Source organism: Phoenix dactylifera, chromosome 4 (assembly GCF_051530095.1).
Source record: "Phoenix dactylifera cultivar Ajwa chromosome 4, Ajwa_hap1_PhDact_Kaust_v1.1, whole genome shotgun sequence".
Classification (NCBI taxonomy): Eukaryota; Viridiplantae; Streptophyta; class Magnoliopsida; order Arecales; family Arecaceae; genus Phoenix; species Phoenix dactylifera.
Genome location: NC_143193.1, coordinates 34,644,949 through 34,654,566, shown reverse-complemented (window position 1 = coordinate 34,654,566; position 9,618 = coordinate 34,644,949). Strand labels below are relative to the sequence as shown.

Here is a 9,618-nt window from a genome sequence, read left to right as displayed (position 1 = left end):
TTTTTTATTTTTTGATAATATTTATTTTTAATTTTTCGGCTTTTGGCTTTTCCTCTTCGGATAATTTTTTTCCCCCGAAAATAAACTGAGTCCGGAGACTCGCGGTGCCATGCCGCATAGCGGAACAGCGCGTTGAATCCTACGCCAGAACGGCCCCGGCAGCGCGAATGTCTCGGGCCGTCGAGGTCTGCTGCTTTGTCATAAAAGGGAGTTTCGAAGGGCATGTCATGGGTGCGATCATACCAGCACTAATGCACCGGATCCCATCAGAACTCCGCAGTTAAGCGTGCTTGGGCGAGAGTAGTACTAGGATGGGTGACCCCCGGGGAAGTCCTCGTGTTGCACCCTTTTTATTTTTTTCTCCAATTTTTTATTTTTTGATAATATTTATTTCTAATTTTTCGGCTTTTGGCTTTTCCTTTTCGGATAATTTTTTTCCTCCGAAAATAAACTGAGTCCGGAGACTGGCGGTGCCATGCCGCATAGCGGGACCAGCGCGTTGAATCCTACGCCAGAACGGCCCCGGCGGCGCGAATGTCTCGGGCCGTCGAGGTCTGCTGCTTTGTCATAAAAGGGAGTTTCGATGGGCATGTCATGGGTGCGATCATACCAGCACTAATGCACCGGATTCCATCAGAACTCCGCAGTTAAGCGTGCTTGGGCGAGAGTAGTACTAGGATGGGTGACCCCCTGGGAAGTCCTCGTGTTGCACCCCTTTTATTTTTTGCCCGCTTTTTTATTTTTTGATAATATTTATTTTTAATTTTCTGGCTTTTGGCTTTTCCACTTCGTATAATTTTTTTCCCCCGAAAATAAACTGAGTCCGGAGACTGGCGGTGCCATGCCGCATAGCGGGACCAGCGCGTTGAATCCTACGCCAGAACGGCCCCGGCGGTGCGAATGTCTCGGGCCGTCGAGGTCTGCTGCTTTGTCATAAAAGGGAGTTTCGATGGGCATGTCATGGGTGCGATCATACCAGCACTAATGCACCGGATCCCATCAGAACTCTGCAGTTAAGCGTGCTTGGGCGAGAGTAATACTAGGATGGGTGACCCCCTGGGAAGTCCTCGTGTTGCACCCCTTTTATTTTTTGCCCGCTTTTTTATTTTTTGATAATATTTATTTTTAATTTTTTGGCTTTTGGCTTTTTCTCTTCGGATAATTTTTTTCCCCCGAAAATAAACTGAGTCCGGAGACTCGCGGTGCCATGCCGCATAGCGGAACAGCGCGTTGAATCCTATGCCAGAACGGCCCCGGCAGTGCGAATGTCTCGGGCCGTCGAGGTCTGCTGCTTTGTCATAAAAGGGAGTTTCGAAGGGCATGTCATGGGTGCGATCATACCAGCACTAATGCACCGGATCCCATCAGAACTCCGCAGTTAAGCGTGCTTGGGCGAGAGTAGTACTAGGATGGGTGACCCCCGGGGAAGTCCTCGTGTTGCACCCTTTTTATTTTTTTCTCCAATTTTTTATTTTTTGATAATATTTATTTTTAATTTTTCGGCTTTTGGCTTTTCCTCTTCGGATAATTTTTTTCCTCCGAAAATAAACTGAGTCCGGAGACTGGCGGTGCCATGCCGCATAGCGGGACCAGCGCGTTGAATCCTACGCCAGAACGGCCCCGGCGGCGCGAATGTCTCGGGCCGTCGAGGTCTGCTGCTTTGTCATAAAAGGGAGTTTCGATGGGCATGTCATGGGTGCGATCATACCAGCACTAATGCACCGGATCCCATCAGAACTCCGCAGTTAAGCGTGCTTGGGCGAGAGTAGTACTAGGATGGGTGACCCCCTGGGAAGTCCTCGTGTTGCACCCCTTTTATTTTTTGCCCGCTTTTTTATTTTTTGATAATATTTATTTTTAATTTTCCGGCTTTTGGCTTTTCCACTTCGGATAATTTTTTTCCCCCGAAAATAAACTGAGTCCGGAGACTCGCGGTGCCATGCCGCATAGCGGAACAGCGCGTTGAATCCTACGCCAGAACGGCCCCGGCAGCGCGAATGCCTCGGGCCGTCGAAGTCTGCTGCTTTGTCATAAAAGGGAGTTTCGAAGGGCATGTCATGGGTGCGATCATACCAGCACTAATGCACCGGATCCGATCAGAACTCCGCAGTTAAGCGTGCTTGGGCGAGAGTAGTACTAGGATGGGTGACCCCCTGGGAAGTCCTCGTGTTGCACCCTTTTTATTTTTTGCCCGCTTTTTTATTTTTTGATAATATTTATTTTTAATTTTTCGGCTTTTGGCTTTTCCTCTTCGGATAATTTTTTTTTTCCGAAAATAAACTGAGTCCGGAGACTGGCGGTGCCATGCCGCATAGCGGAACAGCGCGTTGAATCCTACGCCAGAACGGCCCCGGCAGCGCGAATGCCTCGGGCCGTCGCGGTCTGCTGCTTTGTCATAAAAGGGAGTTTCGAAGGGCATGCCATGGGTGCGATCATACCAGCACTAATGCACCGGATCCCATCAAAACTCCGCAGTTAAGCGTGCTTGGGCGAGAGAAGTACTAGGATGGGTGACCCCCTGGGAAGTCCACGTGTTGCACCCTTTTTATTTTTTGCCCGCTTTTTTATTTTTTGATAATATTTATTTTTAATTTTTTGGCTTTTGGCTTTTCCTCTTCGGATAATTTTTTCCCCCCGAAAATAAACTGAGTCCGGAGACTGGCGGTGCCATGCCGCATAGCGGGACCAGCGCGTTGAATCCTACGCCAGAACGGCCCCGGCGGCGCGAATGTCTCGGGCCGTCGAGGTCTGCTGCTTTGTCATAAAAGGGAGTTTCGATGGGCATGTCATGGGTGCGATCATACCAGCACTAATGCACCGGATCCCATCAGAACTCTGCAGTTAAGCGTGCTTGGGCGAGAGTAATACTAGGATGGGTGACCCCCTGGGAAGTCCTCGTGTTGCACCCCTTTTATTTTTTGCCCGCTTTTTTATTTTTTGATAATATTTATTTTTAATTTTTTGGCTTTTGGCTTTTTCTCTTCGGATAATTTTTTTCCCCCGAAAATAAACTGAGTCCGGAGACTCGCGGTGCCATGCCGCATAGCGGAACAGCGCGTTGAATCCTATGCCAGAACGGCCCCGGCAGTGCGAATGTCTCGGGCCGTCGAGGTCTGCTGCTTTGTCATAAAAGGGAGTTTCGAAGGGCATGTCATGGGTGCGATCATACCAGCACTAATGCACCGGATCCCATCAGAACTCCGCAGTTAAGCGTGCTTGGGCGAGAGTAGTACTAGGATGGGTGACCCCCGGGGAAGTCCTCGTGTTGCACCCTTTTTATTTTTTTCTCCAATTTTTTATTTTTTGATAATATTTATTTTTAATTTTTCGGCTTTTGGCTTTTCCTCTTCGGATAATTTTTTTCCTCTGAAAATAAACTGAGTCCGGAGACTGGCGGTGCCATGCCGCATAGCGGGACCAGCGCGTTGAATCCTACGCCAGAACGGCCCCGGCGGCGCGAATGTCTCGGGCCGTCGAGGTCTGCTGCTTTGTCATAAAAGGGAGTTTCGATGGGCATGTCATGGGTGCGATCATACCAGCACTAATGCACCGGATCCCATCAGAACTCCGCAGTTAAGCGTGCTTGGGCGAGAGTAGTACTAGGATGGGTGACCCCCTGGGAAGTCCTCGTGTTGCACCCCTTTTATGTTTTGCCCGCTTTTTTATTTTTTGATAATATTTATTTTTAATTTTCCGGCTTTTGGCTTTTCCACTTCGGATAATTTTTTTCCCCCGAAAATAAACTGAGTCCGGAGACTCACGGTGCCATGCCGCATAGCGGAACAGCGCGTTGAATCCTACGCCAGAACGGCCCCGGCAGCGCGAATGCCTCGGGCCGTCGAGGTCTGCTGCTTTGTCATAAAAGGGAGTTTCGAAGGGCATGTCATGGGTGCGATCATACCAGCACTAATGCACCGGATCCGATCAGAACTCCGCAGTTAAGCGTGCTTGGGCGAGAGTAGTACTAGGATGGGTGACCCCCTGGGAAGTCCTCGTGTTGCACCCTTTTTATTTTTTGCCCGCTTTTTTATTTTTTGATAATATTTATTTTTAATTTTTCGGCTTTTGGCTTTTCCTCTTCGGATAATTTTTTTTTCCCGAAAATAAACTGAGTCCGGAGACTGGCGGTGCCATGCCGCATAGCGGAACAGCGCGTTGAATCCTACGCCAGAACGGCCCCGGCAGCGCGAATGTCTCGGGCCGTCGCGGTCTGCTTCTTTGTCATAAAAGGGAGTTTCGAAGGGCATGCCATGGGTGCGATCATACCAGCACTAATGCACCGGATCCCATCATAACTCCGCAGTTAAGCGTGCTTGGGCGAGAGAAGTACTAGGATGGGTGACCCCCTGGGAAGTCCTCGTGTTGCACCCTTTTTATTTTTTGCCCGCTTTTTTATTTTTTGATAATATTTATTTTTAATTTTTTGGCTTTTGGCTTTTCCTCTTCGGATAATTTTTTCCCCCCGAAAATAAACTGAGTCCGGAGACTGGCGGTGCCATGCCGCATAGCGGAACAGCGCGTTGAATCATACGCCAGAACGGCCCCGGCAGCGCGAATGTCTCGGGCCGTCGAGGTCTGCTGCTTTGTCATAAAAGGGAGTTTTGAAGGGCATGTCATGGGTGCGATCATACCAGCACTAATGCACCGGATCCCATCAGAACTCTGCAGTTAAGCGTGCTTGGGCGAGAGTAGTACTAGGATGGGTGACCCCCTGGAAAGTCCTCGTGTTGCACCCCTTTTATTTTTTGCCCGCTTTTTTATTTTTTGATAACATTTATTTTTTATTTTTCGGCTTTTGGCTTTTCCTCTTCGGATAATTTTTTTCCCCCGAAAATAAACTGAGTCCGGAGACTCGCGGTGCCATGCCGCATAGCGGAACAGCGCGTTGAATCCTACGCCAGAACGGCCCCGGCAGCGCGAATGTCTCGGGCCGTCGAGGTCTGCTGCATTGTCATAAAAGGGAGTTTCGAAGGGCATGTCATGGGTGCGATCATACCAGCTCTAATGCACCGGATCCCATCAGAACTCCGCAGTTAAGCGTGCTTGGGCGAGAGTAGTACTAGGATGGGTGACCCCCTAGGAAGTCCTCGTGTTGCACCCTTTTTATTTTTTTCTCCACTTTTTTATTTTTTGATAATATTTATTTTTAATTTTTCGGCTTTTGGCTTTTCCTCTTCGGATAATTTTTTTCCCCCGAAAATAAACTGAGTCCGGAGACTGGCGGTGCCATGCCGCATAGCGGGACCAGCGCGTTGAATCCTACGCCAGAACGGCCCCGGCGGCGCGAATGTCTCGGGCCGTCGAGGTCTGCTGCTTTGTCATAAAAGGGAGTTTCGATGGGCATGTCATGGGTGCGATCATACCAGCACTAATGCACCGGATCCCATCAGAACTCCGCAGTTAAGCGTGCTTGGGCGAGAGTAGTACTAGGATGGGTGACCCCCTGGGAAGTCCTCGTGTTGCACCCCTTTTATTTTTTGCCCGTTTTTTTATTTTTTGATAATATTTATTTTTAATTTTTCGGCTTTTGGCTTTTCCTCTTCGGATAATTTTTTTCCCCCGAAAATAAACTGAGTCCGGAGACTCGCGGTGCCATGCCGCATAGCGGAACAGCGCGTTGAATCCTACGCCAGAACGGCCCCGGCAGCGCGAATGTCTCGGGCCGTCGAGGTCTGCTGCTTTGTCATAAAAGGGAGTTTCGAAGGGCATGTCATGGGTGCGATCATACCAGCACTAATGCACCGGATCCCATCAGAACTCCGCAGTTAAGCGTGCTTGGGTGAGAGTAGTACTAGGATGAGTGACCCCCGGGAAAGTCCTCGTGTTGCACCCTTTTTATTTTTTTCTCCAATTTTTTATTTTTTGATAATATTTATTTTTAATTTTTCGGCTTTTGGCTTTTCCTTTTCGGATAATTTTTTTCCTCCGAAAATAAACTGAGTCTGGAGACTGGCGGTGCCATGCCGCATAGCGGGACCAGCGCGTTGAATCCTACGCCAGAACGGCCCCGGCGGCGCGAATGTCTCGGGCCGTCGAGGTCTGCTGCTTTGTCATAAAAGGGAGTTTCGATGGGCATGTCATGGGTGCGATCATACCAGCACTAATGCACCGGATTCCATCAGAACTCCGCAGTTAAGCGTGCTTGGGCGAGAGTAGTACTAGGATGGGTGACCCCCTGGGAAGTCCTCGTGTTGCACCCCTTTTATTTTTTGCCCGCTTTTTTATTTTTTGATAATATTTATTTTTAATTTTCTGGCTTTTGGCTTTTCCACTTCGGATAATTTTTTTCCCCCGAAAATAAACTGAGTCCGGAGACTGGCGGTGCCATGCCGCATAGCGGGACCAGCGCGTTGAATCCTACGCCAGAACGGCCCCGGCGGCGCGAATGTCTCGGGCCGTCGAGGTCTGCTGCTTTGTCATAAAAGGGAGTTTCGATGGGCATGTCATGGGTGCGATCATACCAGCACTAATGCACCGGATCCCATCAGAACTCTGCAGTTAAGCGTGCTTGGGCGAGAGTAATACTAGGATGGGTGACCCCCTGGGAAGTCCTCGTGTTGCACCCCTTTTATTTTTTGCCCGCTTTTTTATTTTTTGATAATATTTATTTTTAATTTTTCGGCTTTTGGCTTTTCCTCTTCGGATAATTTTTTTCCCCCGAAAATAAACTGAGTCCGAAGACTCGCGGTGCCATGCCGCATAGCGGAACAGCGCGTTGAATCCTACGCCAGAACGGCCCCGGCAGCGCGAATGTCTCGGGCCGTCGAGGTCTGCTGCTTTGTCATAAAAGGGAGTTTCGAAGGGCATGTCATGGGTGCGATCATACCAGCACTAATGCACCGGATCCCATCAGAACTCCGCAGTTAAGCGTGCTTGGGTGAGAGTAGTACTAGGATGGGTGACCCCCGGGGAAGTCCTCGTGTTGCACCCTTTTTATTTTTTTCTCCAATTTTTTATTTTTTGATAATATTTATTTTTAATTTTTCGGCTTTTGGCTTTTTCTTTTCGGATAATTTTTTTCCTCCGAAAATAAACTGAGTCTGGAGACTGGCGGTGCCATGCCGCATAGCGGGACCAGCGCGTTGAATCCTACGCCAGAACGGCCCCGGCGGCGCGAATGTCTCGGGCCGTCGAGGTCTGCTGCTTTGTCATAAAAGGGAGTTTCGATGGGCATGTCATGGGTGCGATCATACCAGCACTAATGCACCGGATTCCATCAGAACTCCGCAGTTAAGCGTGCTTGGGCGAGAGTAGTACTAGGATGGGTGACCCCCTGGGAAGTCCTCGTGTTGCACCCCTTTTATTTTTTGCCCGCTTTTTTATTTTTTGATAATATTTATTTTTAATTTTCTGGCTTTTGGCTTTTCCACTTCGGATAATTTTTTTCCCCCGAAAATAAACTGAGTCCGGAGACTGGCGGTGCCATGCCGCATAGCGGGACCAGCGCGTTGAATCCTACGCCAGAACGGCCCCGGCGGCGCGAATGTCTCGGGCCGTCGAGGTCTGCTGCTTTGTCATAAAAGGGAGTTTCGATGGGCATGTCATGGGTGCGATCATACCAGCACTAATGCACCGGATCCCATCAGAACTCCGCAGTTAAGCGTGCTTGGGCGAGAGTAGTACTAGGATGGGTGACCCCCTGGGAAGTCCTCGTGTTGCACCCCTTTTATTTTTTGCCCGCTTTTTTATTTTTTGATAATATTTATTTTTAATTTTCTGGCTTTTGGCTTTTCCACTTCGGATAATTTTTTTCCCCCGAAAATAAACTGAGTCCGGAGACTGGCGGTGCCATGCCGCATAGCGGGACCAGCGCGTTGAATCCTACGCCAGAACGGCCCCGGCGGCGCGAATGTCTCGGGCCGTCGAGGTCTGCTGCTTTGTCATAAAAGGGAGTTTCGATGGGCATGTCATGGGTGCGATCATACCAGCACTAATGCACCGGATCCCATCAGAACTCTGCAGTTAAGCGTGCTTGGGCGAGAGTAATACTAGGATGGGTGACCCCCTGGGAAGTCCTCGTGTTGCACCCCTTTTATTTTTTGCCCGCTTTTTTATTTTTTGATAATATTTATTTTTAATTTTTCGGCTTTTGGCTTTTCCTCTTCGGATAATTTTTTTCCCCCGAAAATAAACTGAGTCCGTAGACTCGCGGTGCCATGCCGCATAGCGGAACAGCGCGTTGAATCCTATGCCAGAACGGCCCCGGCAGCGCGAATGTCTCGGGCCGTCGAGGTCTGCTGCTTTGTCATAAAAGGGAGTTTCGAAGGGCATGTCATGGGTGCGATCATACCAGCACTAATGCACCGGATCCCATCAGAACTCCGCAGTTAAGCGTGCTTGGGCGAGAGTAGTACTAGGATGGGTGACCCCCGGGGAAGTCCTCGTGTTGCACCCTTTTTATTTTTTTCTCCAATTTTTTATTTTTTGATAATATTTATTTTTAATTTTTCGGCTTTTGGCTTTTCCTCTTCGGATAATTTTTTTCCTCCGAAAATAAACTGAGTCCGGAGACTGGCGGTGCCATGCCGCATAGCGGGACCAGCGCGTTGAATCCTACGCCAGAACGGCCCCGGCGGCGCGAATGTCTCGGGCCGTCGAGGTCTGCTGCTTTGTCATAAAAGGGAGTTTCGATGGGCATGTCATGGGTGCGATCATACCAGCACTAATGCACCGGATCCCATCAGAACTCCGCAGTTAAGCGTGCTTGGGCGAGAGTAGTACTAGGATGGGTGACCCCCTGGGAAGTCCTCGTGTTGCACCCCTTTTATTTTTTGCCCGCTTTTTTATTTTTTGATAATATTTATTTTTAATTTTCCGGCCTTTGGCTTTTCCACTTCGGATAATTTTTTTCCCCCGAAAATAAACTGAGTCCGGAGACTCGCGGTGCCATGCCGCATAGCGGAACAGCGCGTTGAATCCTACGCCAGAACGGCCCCGGCAGCGCGAATGCCTCGGGCCGTCGAGGTCTGCTGCTTTGTCATAAAAGGGAGTTTCGAAGGGCATGTCATGGGTGCGATCATACCAGCACTAATGCACCGGATCCGATCAGAACTCCGCAGTTAAGCGTGCTTGGGCGAGAGTAGTACTAGGATGGGTGACCCCCTGGGAAGTCCTCGTGTTGCACCCTTTTTATTTTTTGCCCGCTTTTTTATTTTTTGATAATATTTATTTTTAATTTTTCGGCTTTTGGCTTTTCCTCTTCGGATAATTTTTTTTTTTCGAAAATAAACTGAGTCCGGAGACTGGCGGTGCCATGCCGCATAGCGGAACAGCGCGTTGAATCCTACGCCAGAACGGCCCCGGCAGCGCGAATGTCTCGGGCCGTCGCGGTCTGCTGCTTTGTCATAAAAGGGAGTTTCGAAGGGCATGCCATGGGTGCGATCATACCAGCACTAATGCACCGGATCCCATCATAACTCCGCAGTTAAGCGTGCTTGGGCGAGAGAAGTTCTAGGATGGGTGACCCCCTGGGAAGTCCTCGTGTTGCACCCTTTTTATTTTTTGCCCGCTTTTTTATTTTTTGATAATATTTATTTTTAATTTTTTGGCTTTTGGCTTTTCCTCTTCGGATAATTTTTTTTCCCCGACAATAAACTGAGTCCGGAGACTAGCGGTGCC

General features: G+C 49.2%; 25 non-coding genes and 1 pseudogene across 25 annotated transcripts; all 26 read left to right on the top strand.

Annotated features, from left to right (window-relative positions):
• Positions 1-229: 229 nt before the first annotated feature.
• LOC149756332 (5S ribosomal RNA) lies at positions 230-348 on the top strand. Its single transcript, XR_016401740.1, has one exon. It is a non-coding gene; the product is annotated as a 5S ribosomal RNA (ribosomal RNA).
• Positions 349-596: 248 nt separating this feature from the next.
• On the top strand, positions 597-715 carry LOC149756331 (5S ribosomal RNA). The gene has a single exon (XR_016402086.1). It is a non-coding gene; the product is annotated as a 5S ribosomal RNA (ribosomal RNA).
• A 247-nt stretch (positions 716-962) lies between these two features.
• On the top strand, positions 963-1,081 carry LOC149756330 (5S ribosomal RNA). The gene has a single exon (XR_016405470.1). It is a non-coding gene; the product is annotated as a 5S ribosomal RNA (ribosomal RNA).
• A 246-nt stretch (positions 1,082-1,327) lies between these two features.
• On the top strand, positions 1,328-1,446 carry LOC149756329 (5S ribosomal RNA). Its single transcript, XR_016401739.1, has one exon. It is a non-coding gene; the product is annotated as a 5S ribosomal RNA (ribosomal RNA).
• Positions 1,447-1,694: 248 nt separating this feature from the next.
• LOC149756328 (5S ribosomal RNA) lies at positions 1,695-1,813 on the top strand. The gene has a single exon (XR_016412372.1). It is a non-coding gene; the product is annotated as a 5S ribosomal RNA (ribosomal RNA).
• A 246-nt stretch (positions 1,814-2,059) lies between these two features.
• Positions 2,060-2,178, top strand: LOC149756327 (5S ribosomal RNA). Its single transcript, XR_016404228.1, has one exon. It is a non-coding gene; the product is annotated as a 5S ribosomal RNA (ribosomal RNA).
• Positions 2,179-2,424: 246 nt separating this feature from the next.
• On the top strand, positions 2,425-2,543 carry LOC149756326 (5S ribosomal RNA). Its single transcript, XR_016404801.1, has one exon. It is a non-coding gene; the product is annotated as a 5S ribosomal RNA (ribosomal RNA).
• A 247-nt stretch (positions 2,544-2,790) lies between these two features.
• Positions 2,791-2,909, top strand: LOC149756325 (5S ribosomal RNA). The gene has a single exon (XR_016405468.1). It is a non-coding gene; the product is annotated as a 5S ribosomal RNA (ribosomal RNA).
• A 246-nt stretch (positions 2,910-3,155) lies between these two features.
• LOC149756324 (5S ribosomal RNA) lies at positions 3,156-3,274 on the top strand. The gene has a single exon (XR_016401738.1). It is a non-coding gene; the product is annotated as a 5S ribosomal RNA (ribosomal RNA).
• A 248-nt stretch (positions 3,275-3,522) lies between these two features.
• LOC149756323 (5S ribosomal RNA) lies at positions 3,523-3,641 on the top strand. The gene has a single exon (XR_016412361.1). It is a non-coding gene; the product is annotated as a 5S ribosomal RNA (ribosomal RNA).
• Positions 3,642-3,887: 246 nt separating this feature from the next.
• LOC149756322 (5S ribosomal RNA) lies at positions 3,888-4,006 on the top strand. The gene has a single exon (XR_016404227.1). It is a non-coding gene; the product is annotated as a 5S ribosomal RNA (ribosomal RNA).
• Positions 4,007-4,252: 246 nt separating this feature from the next.
• On the top strand, positions 4,253-4,371 carry LOC149756321 (5S ribosomal RNA). The gene has a single exon (XR_016406554.1). It is a non-coding gene; the product is annotated as a 5S ribosomal RNA (ribosomal RNA).
• Positions 4,372-4,617: 246 nt separating this feature from the next.
• Positions 4,618-4,736, top strand: LOC149756320 (5S ribosomal RNA). The gene has a single exon (XR_016405307.1). It is a non-coding gene; the product is annotated as a 5S ribosomal RNA (ribosomal RNA).
• Positions 4,737-4,982: 246 nt separating this feature from the next.
• LOC149756319 (5S ribosomal RNA) lies at positions 4,983-5,101 on the top strand. The gene has a single exon (XR_016405049.1). It is a non-coding gene; the product is annotated as a 5S ribosomal RNA (ribosomal RNA).
• A 248-nt stretch (positions 5,102-5,349) lies between these two features.
• LOC149756318 (5S ribosomal RNA) lies at positions 5,350-5,468 on the top strand. Its single transcript, XR_016412350.1, has one exon. It is a non-coding gene; the product is annotated as a 5S ribosomal RNA (ribosomal RNA).
• A 246-nt stretch (positions 5,469-5,714) lies between these two features.
• LOC149756317 (5S ribosomal RNA) lies at positions 5,715-5,833 on the top strand (annotated as a pseudogene).
• A 248-nt stretch (positions 5,834-6,081) lies between these two features.
• On the top strand, positions 6,082-6,200 carry LOC149756316 (5S ribosomal RNA). Its single transcript, XR_016402085.1, has one exon. It is a non-coding gene; the product is annotated as a 5S ribosomal RNA (ribosomal RNA).
• Positions 6,201-6,447: 247 nt separating this feature from the next.
• Positions 6,448-6,566, top strand: LOC149756315 (5S ribosomal RNA). The gene has a single exon (XR_016405467.1). It is a non-coding gene; the product is annotated as a 5S ribosomal RNA (ribosomal RNA).
• A 246-nt stretch (positions 6,567-6,812) lies between these two features.
• On the top strand, positions 6,813-6,931 carry LOC149756314 (5S ribosomal RNA). The gene has a single exon (XR_016404923.1). It is a non-coding gene; the product is annotated as a 5S ribosomal RNA (ribosomal RNA).
• A 248-nt stretch (positions 6,932-7,179) lies between these two features.
• On the top strand, positions 7,180-7,298 carry LOC149756313 (5S ribosomal RNA). Its single transcript, XR_016402084.1, has one exon. It is a non-coding gene; the product is annotated as a 5S ribosomal RNA (ribosomal RNA).
• Positions 7,299-7,545: 247 nt separating this feature from the next.
• On the top strand, positions 7,546-7,664 carry LOC149756312 (5S ribosomal RNA). The gene has a single exon (XR_016412339.1). It is a non-coding gene; the product is annotated as a 5S ribosomal RNA (ribosomal RNA).
• A 247-nt stretch (positions 7,665-7,911) lies between these two features.
• LOC149756311 (5S ribosomal RNA) lies at positions 7,912-8,030 on the top strand. Its single transcript, XR_016405466.1, has one exon. It is a non-coding gene; the product is annotated as a 5S ribosomal RNA (ribosomal RNA).
• A 246-nt stretch (positions 8,031-8,276) lies between these two features.
• On the top strand, positions 8,277-8,395 carry LOC149756310 (5S ribosomal RNA). The gene has a single exon (XR_016401737.1). It is a non-coding gene; the product is annotated as a 5S ribosomal RNA (ribosomal RNA).
• Positions 8,396-8,643: 248 nt separating this feature from the next.
• Positions 8,644-8,762, top strand: LOC149756309 (5S ribosomal RNA). The gene has a single exon (XR_016412328.1). It is a non-coding gene; the product is annotated as a 5S ribosomal RNA (ribosomal RNA).
• A 246-nt stretch (positions 8,763-9,008) lies between these two features.
• Positions 9,009-9,127, top strand: LOC149756308 (5S ribosomal RNA). Its single transcript, XR_016404226.1, has one exon. It is a non-coding gene; the product is annotated as a 5S ribosomal RNA (ribosomal RNA).
• Positions 9,128-9,373: 246 nt separating this feature from the next.
• On the top strand, positions 9,374-9,492 carry LOC149756307 (5S ribosomal RNA). Its single transcript, XR_016408880.1, has one exon. It is a non-coding gene; the product is annotated as a 5S ribosomal RNA (ribosomal RNA).
• The last annotated feature ends 126 nt before the right edge of the window (positions 9,493-9,618 follow it).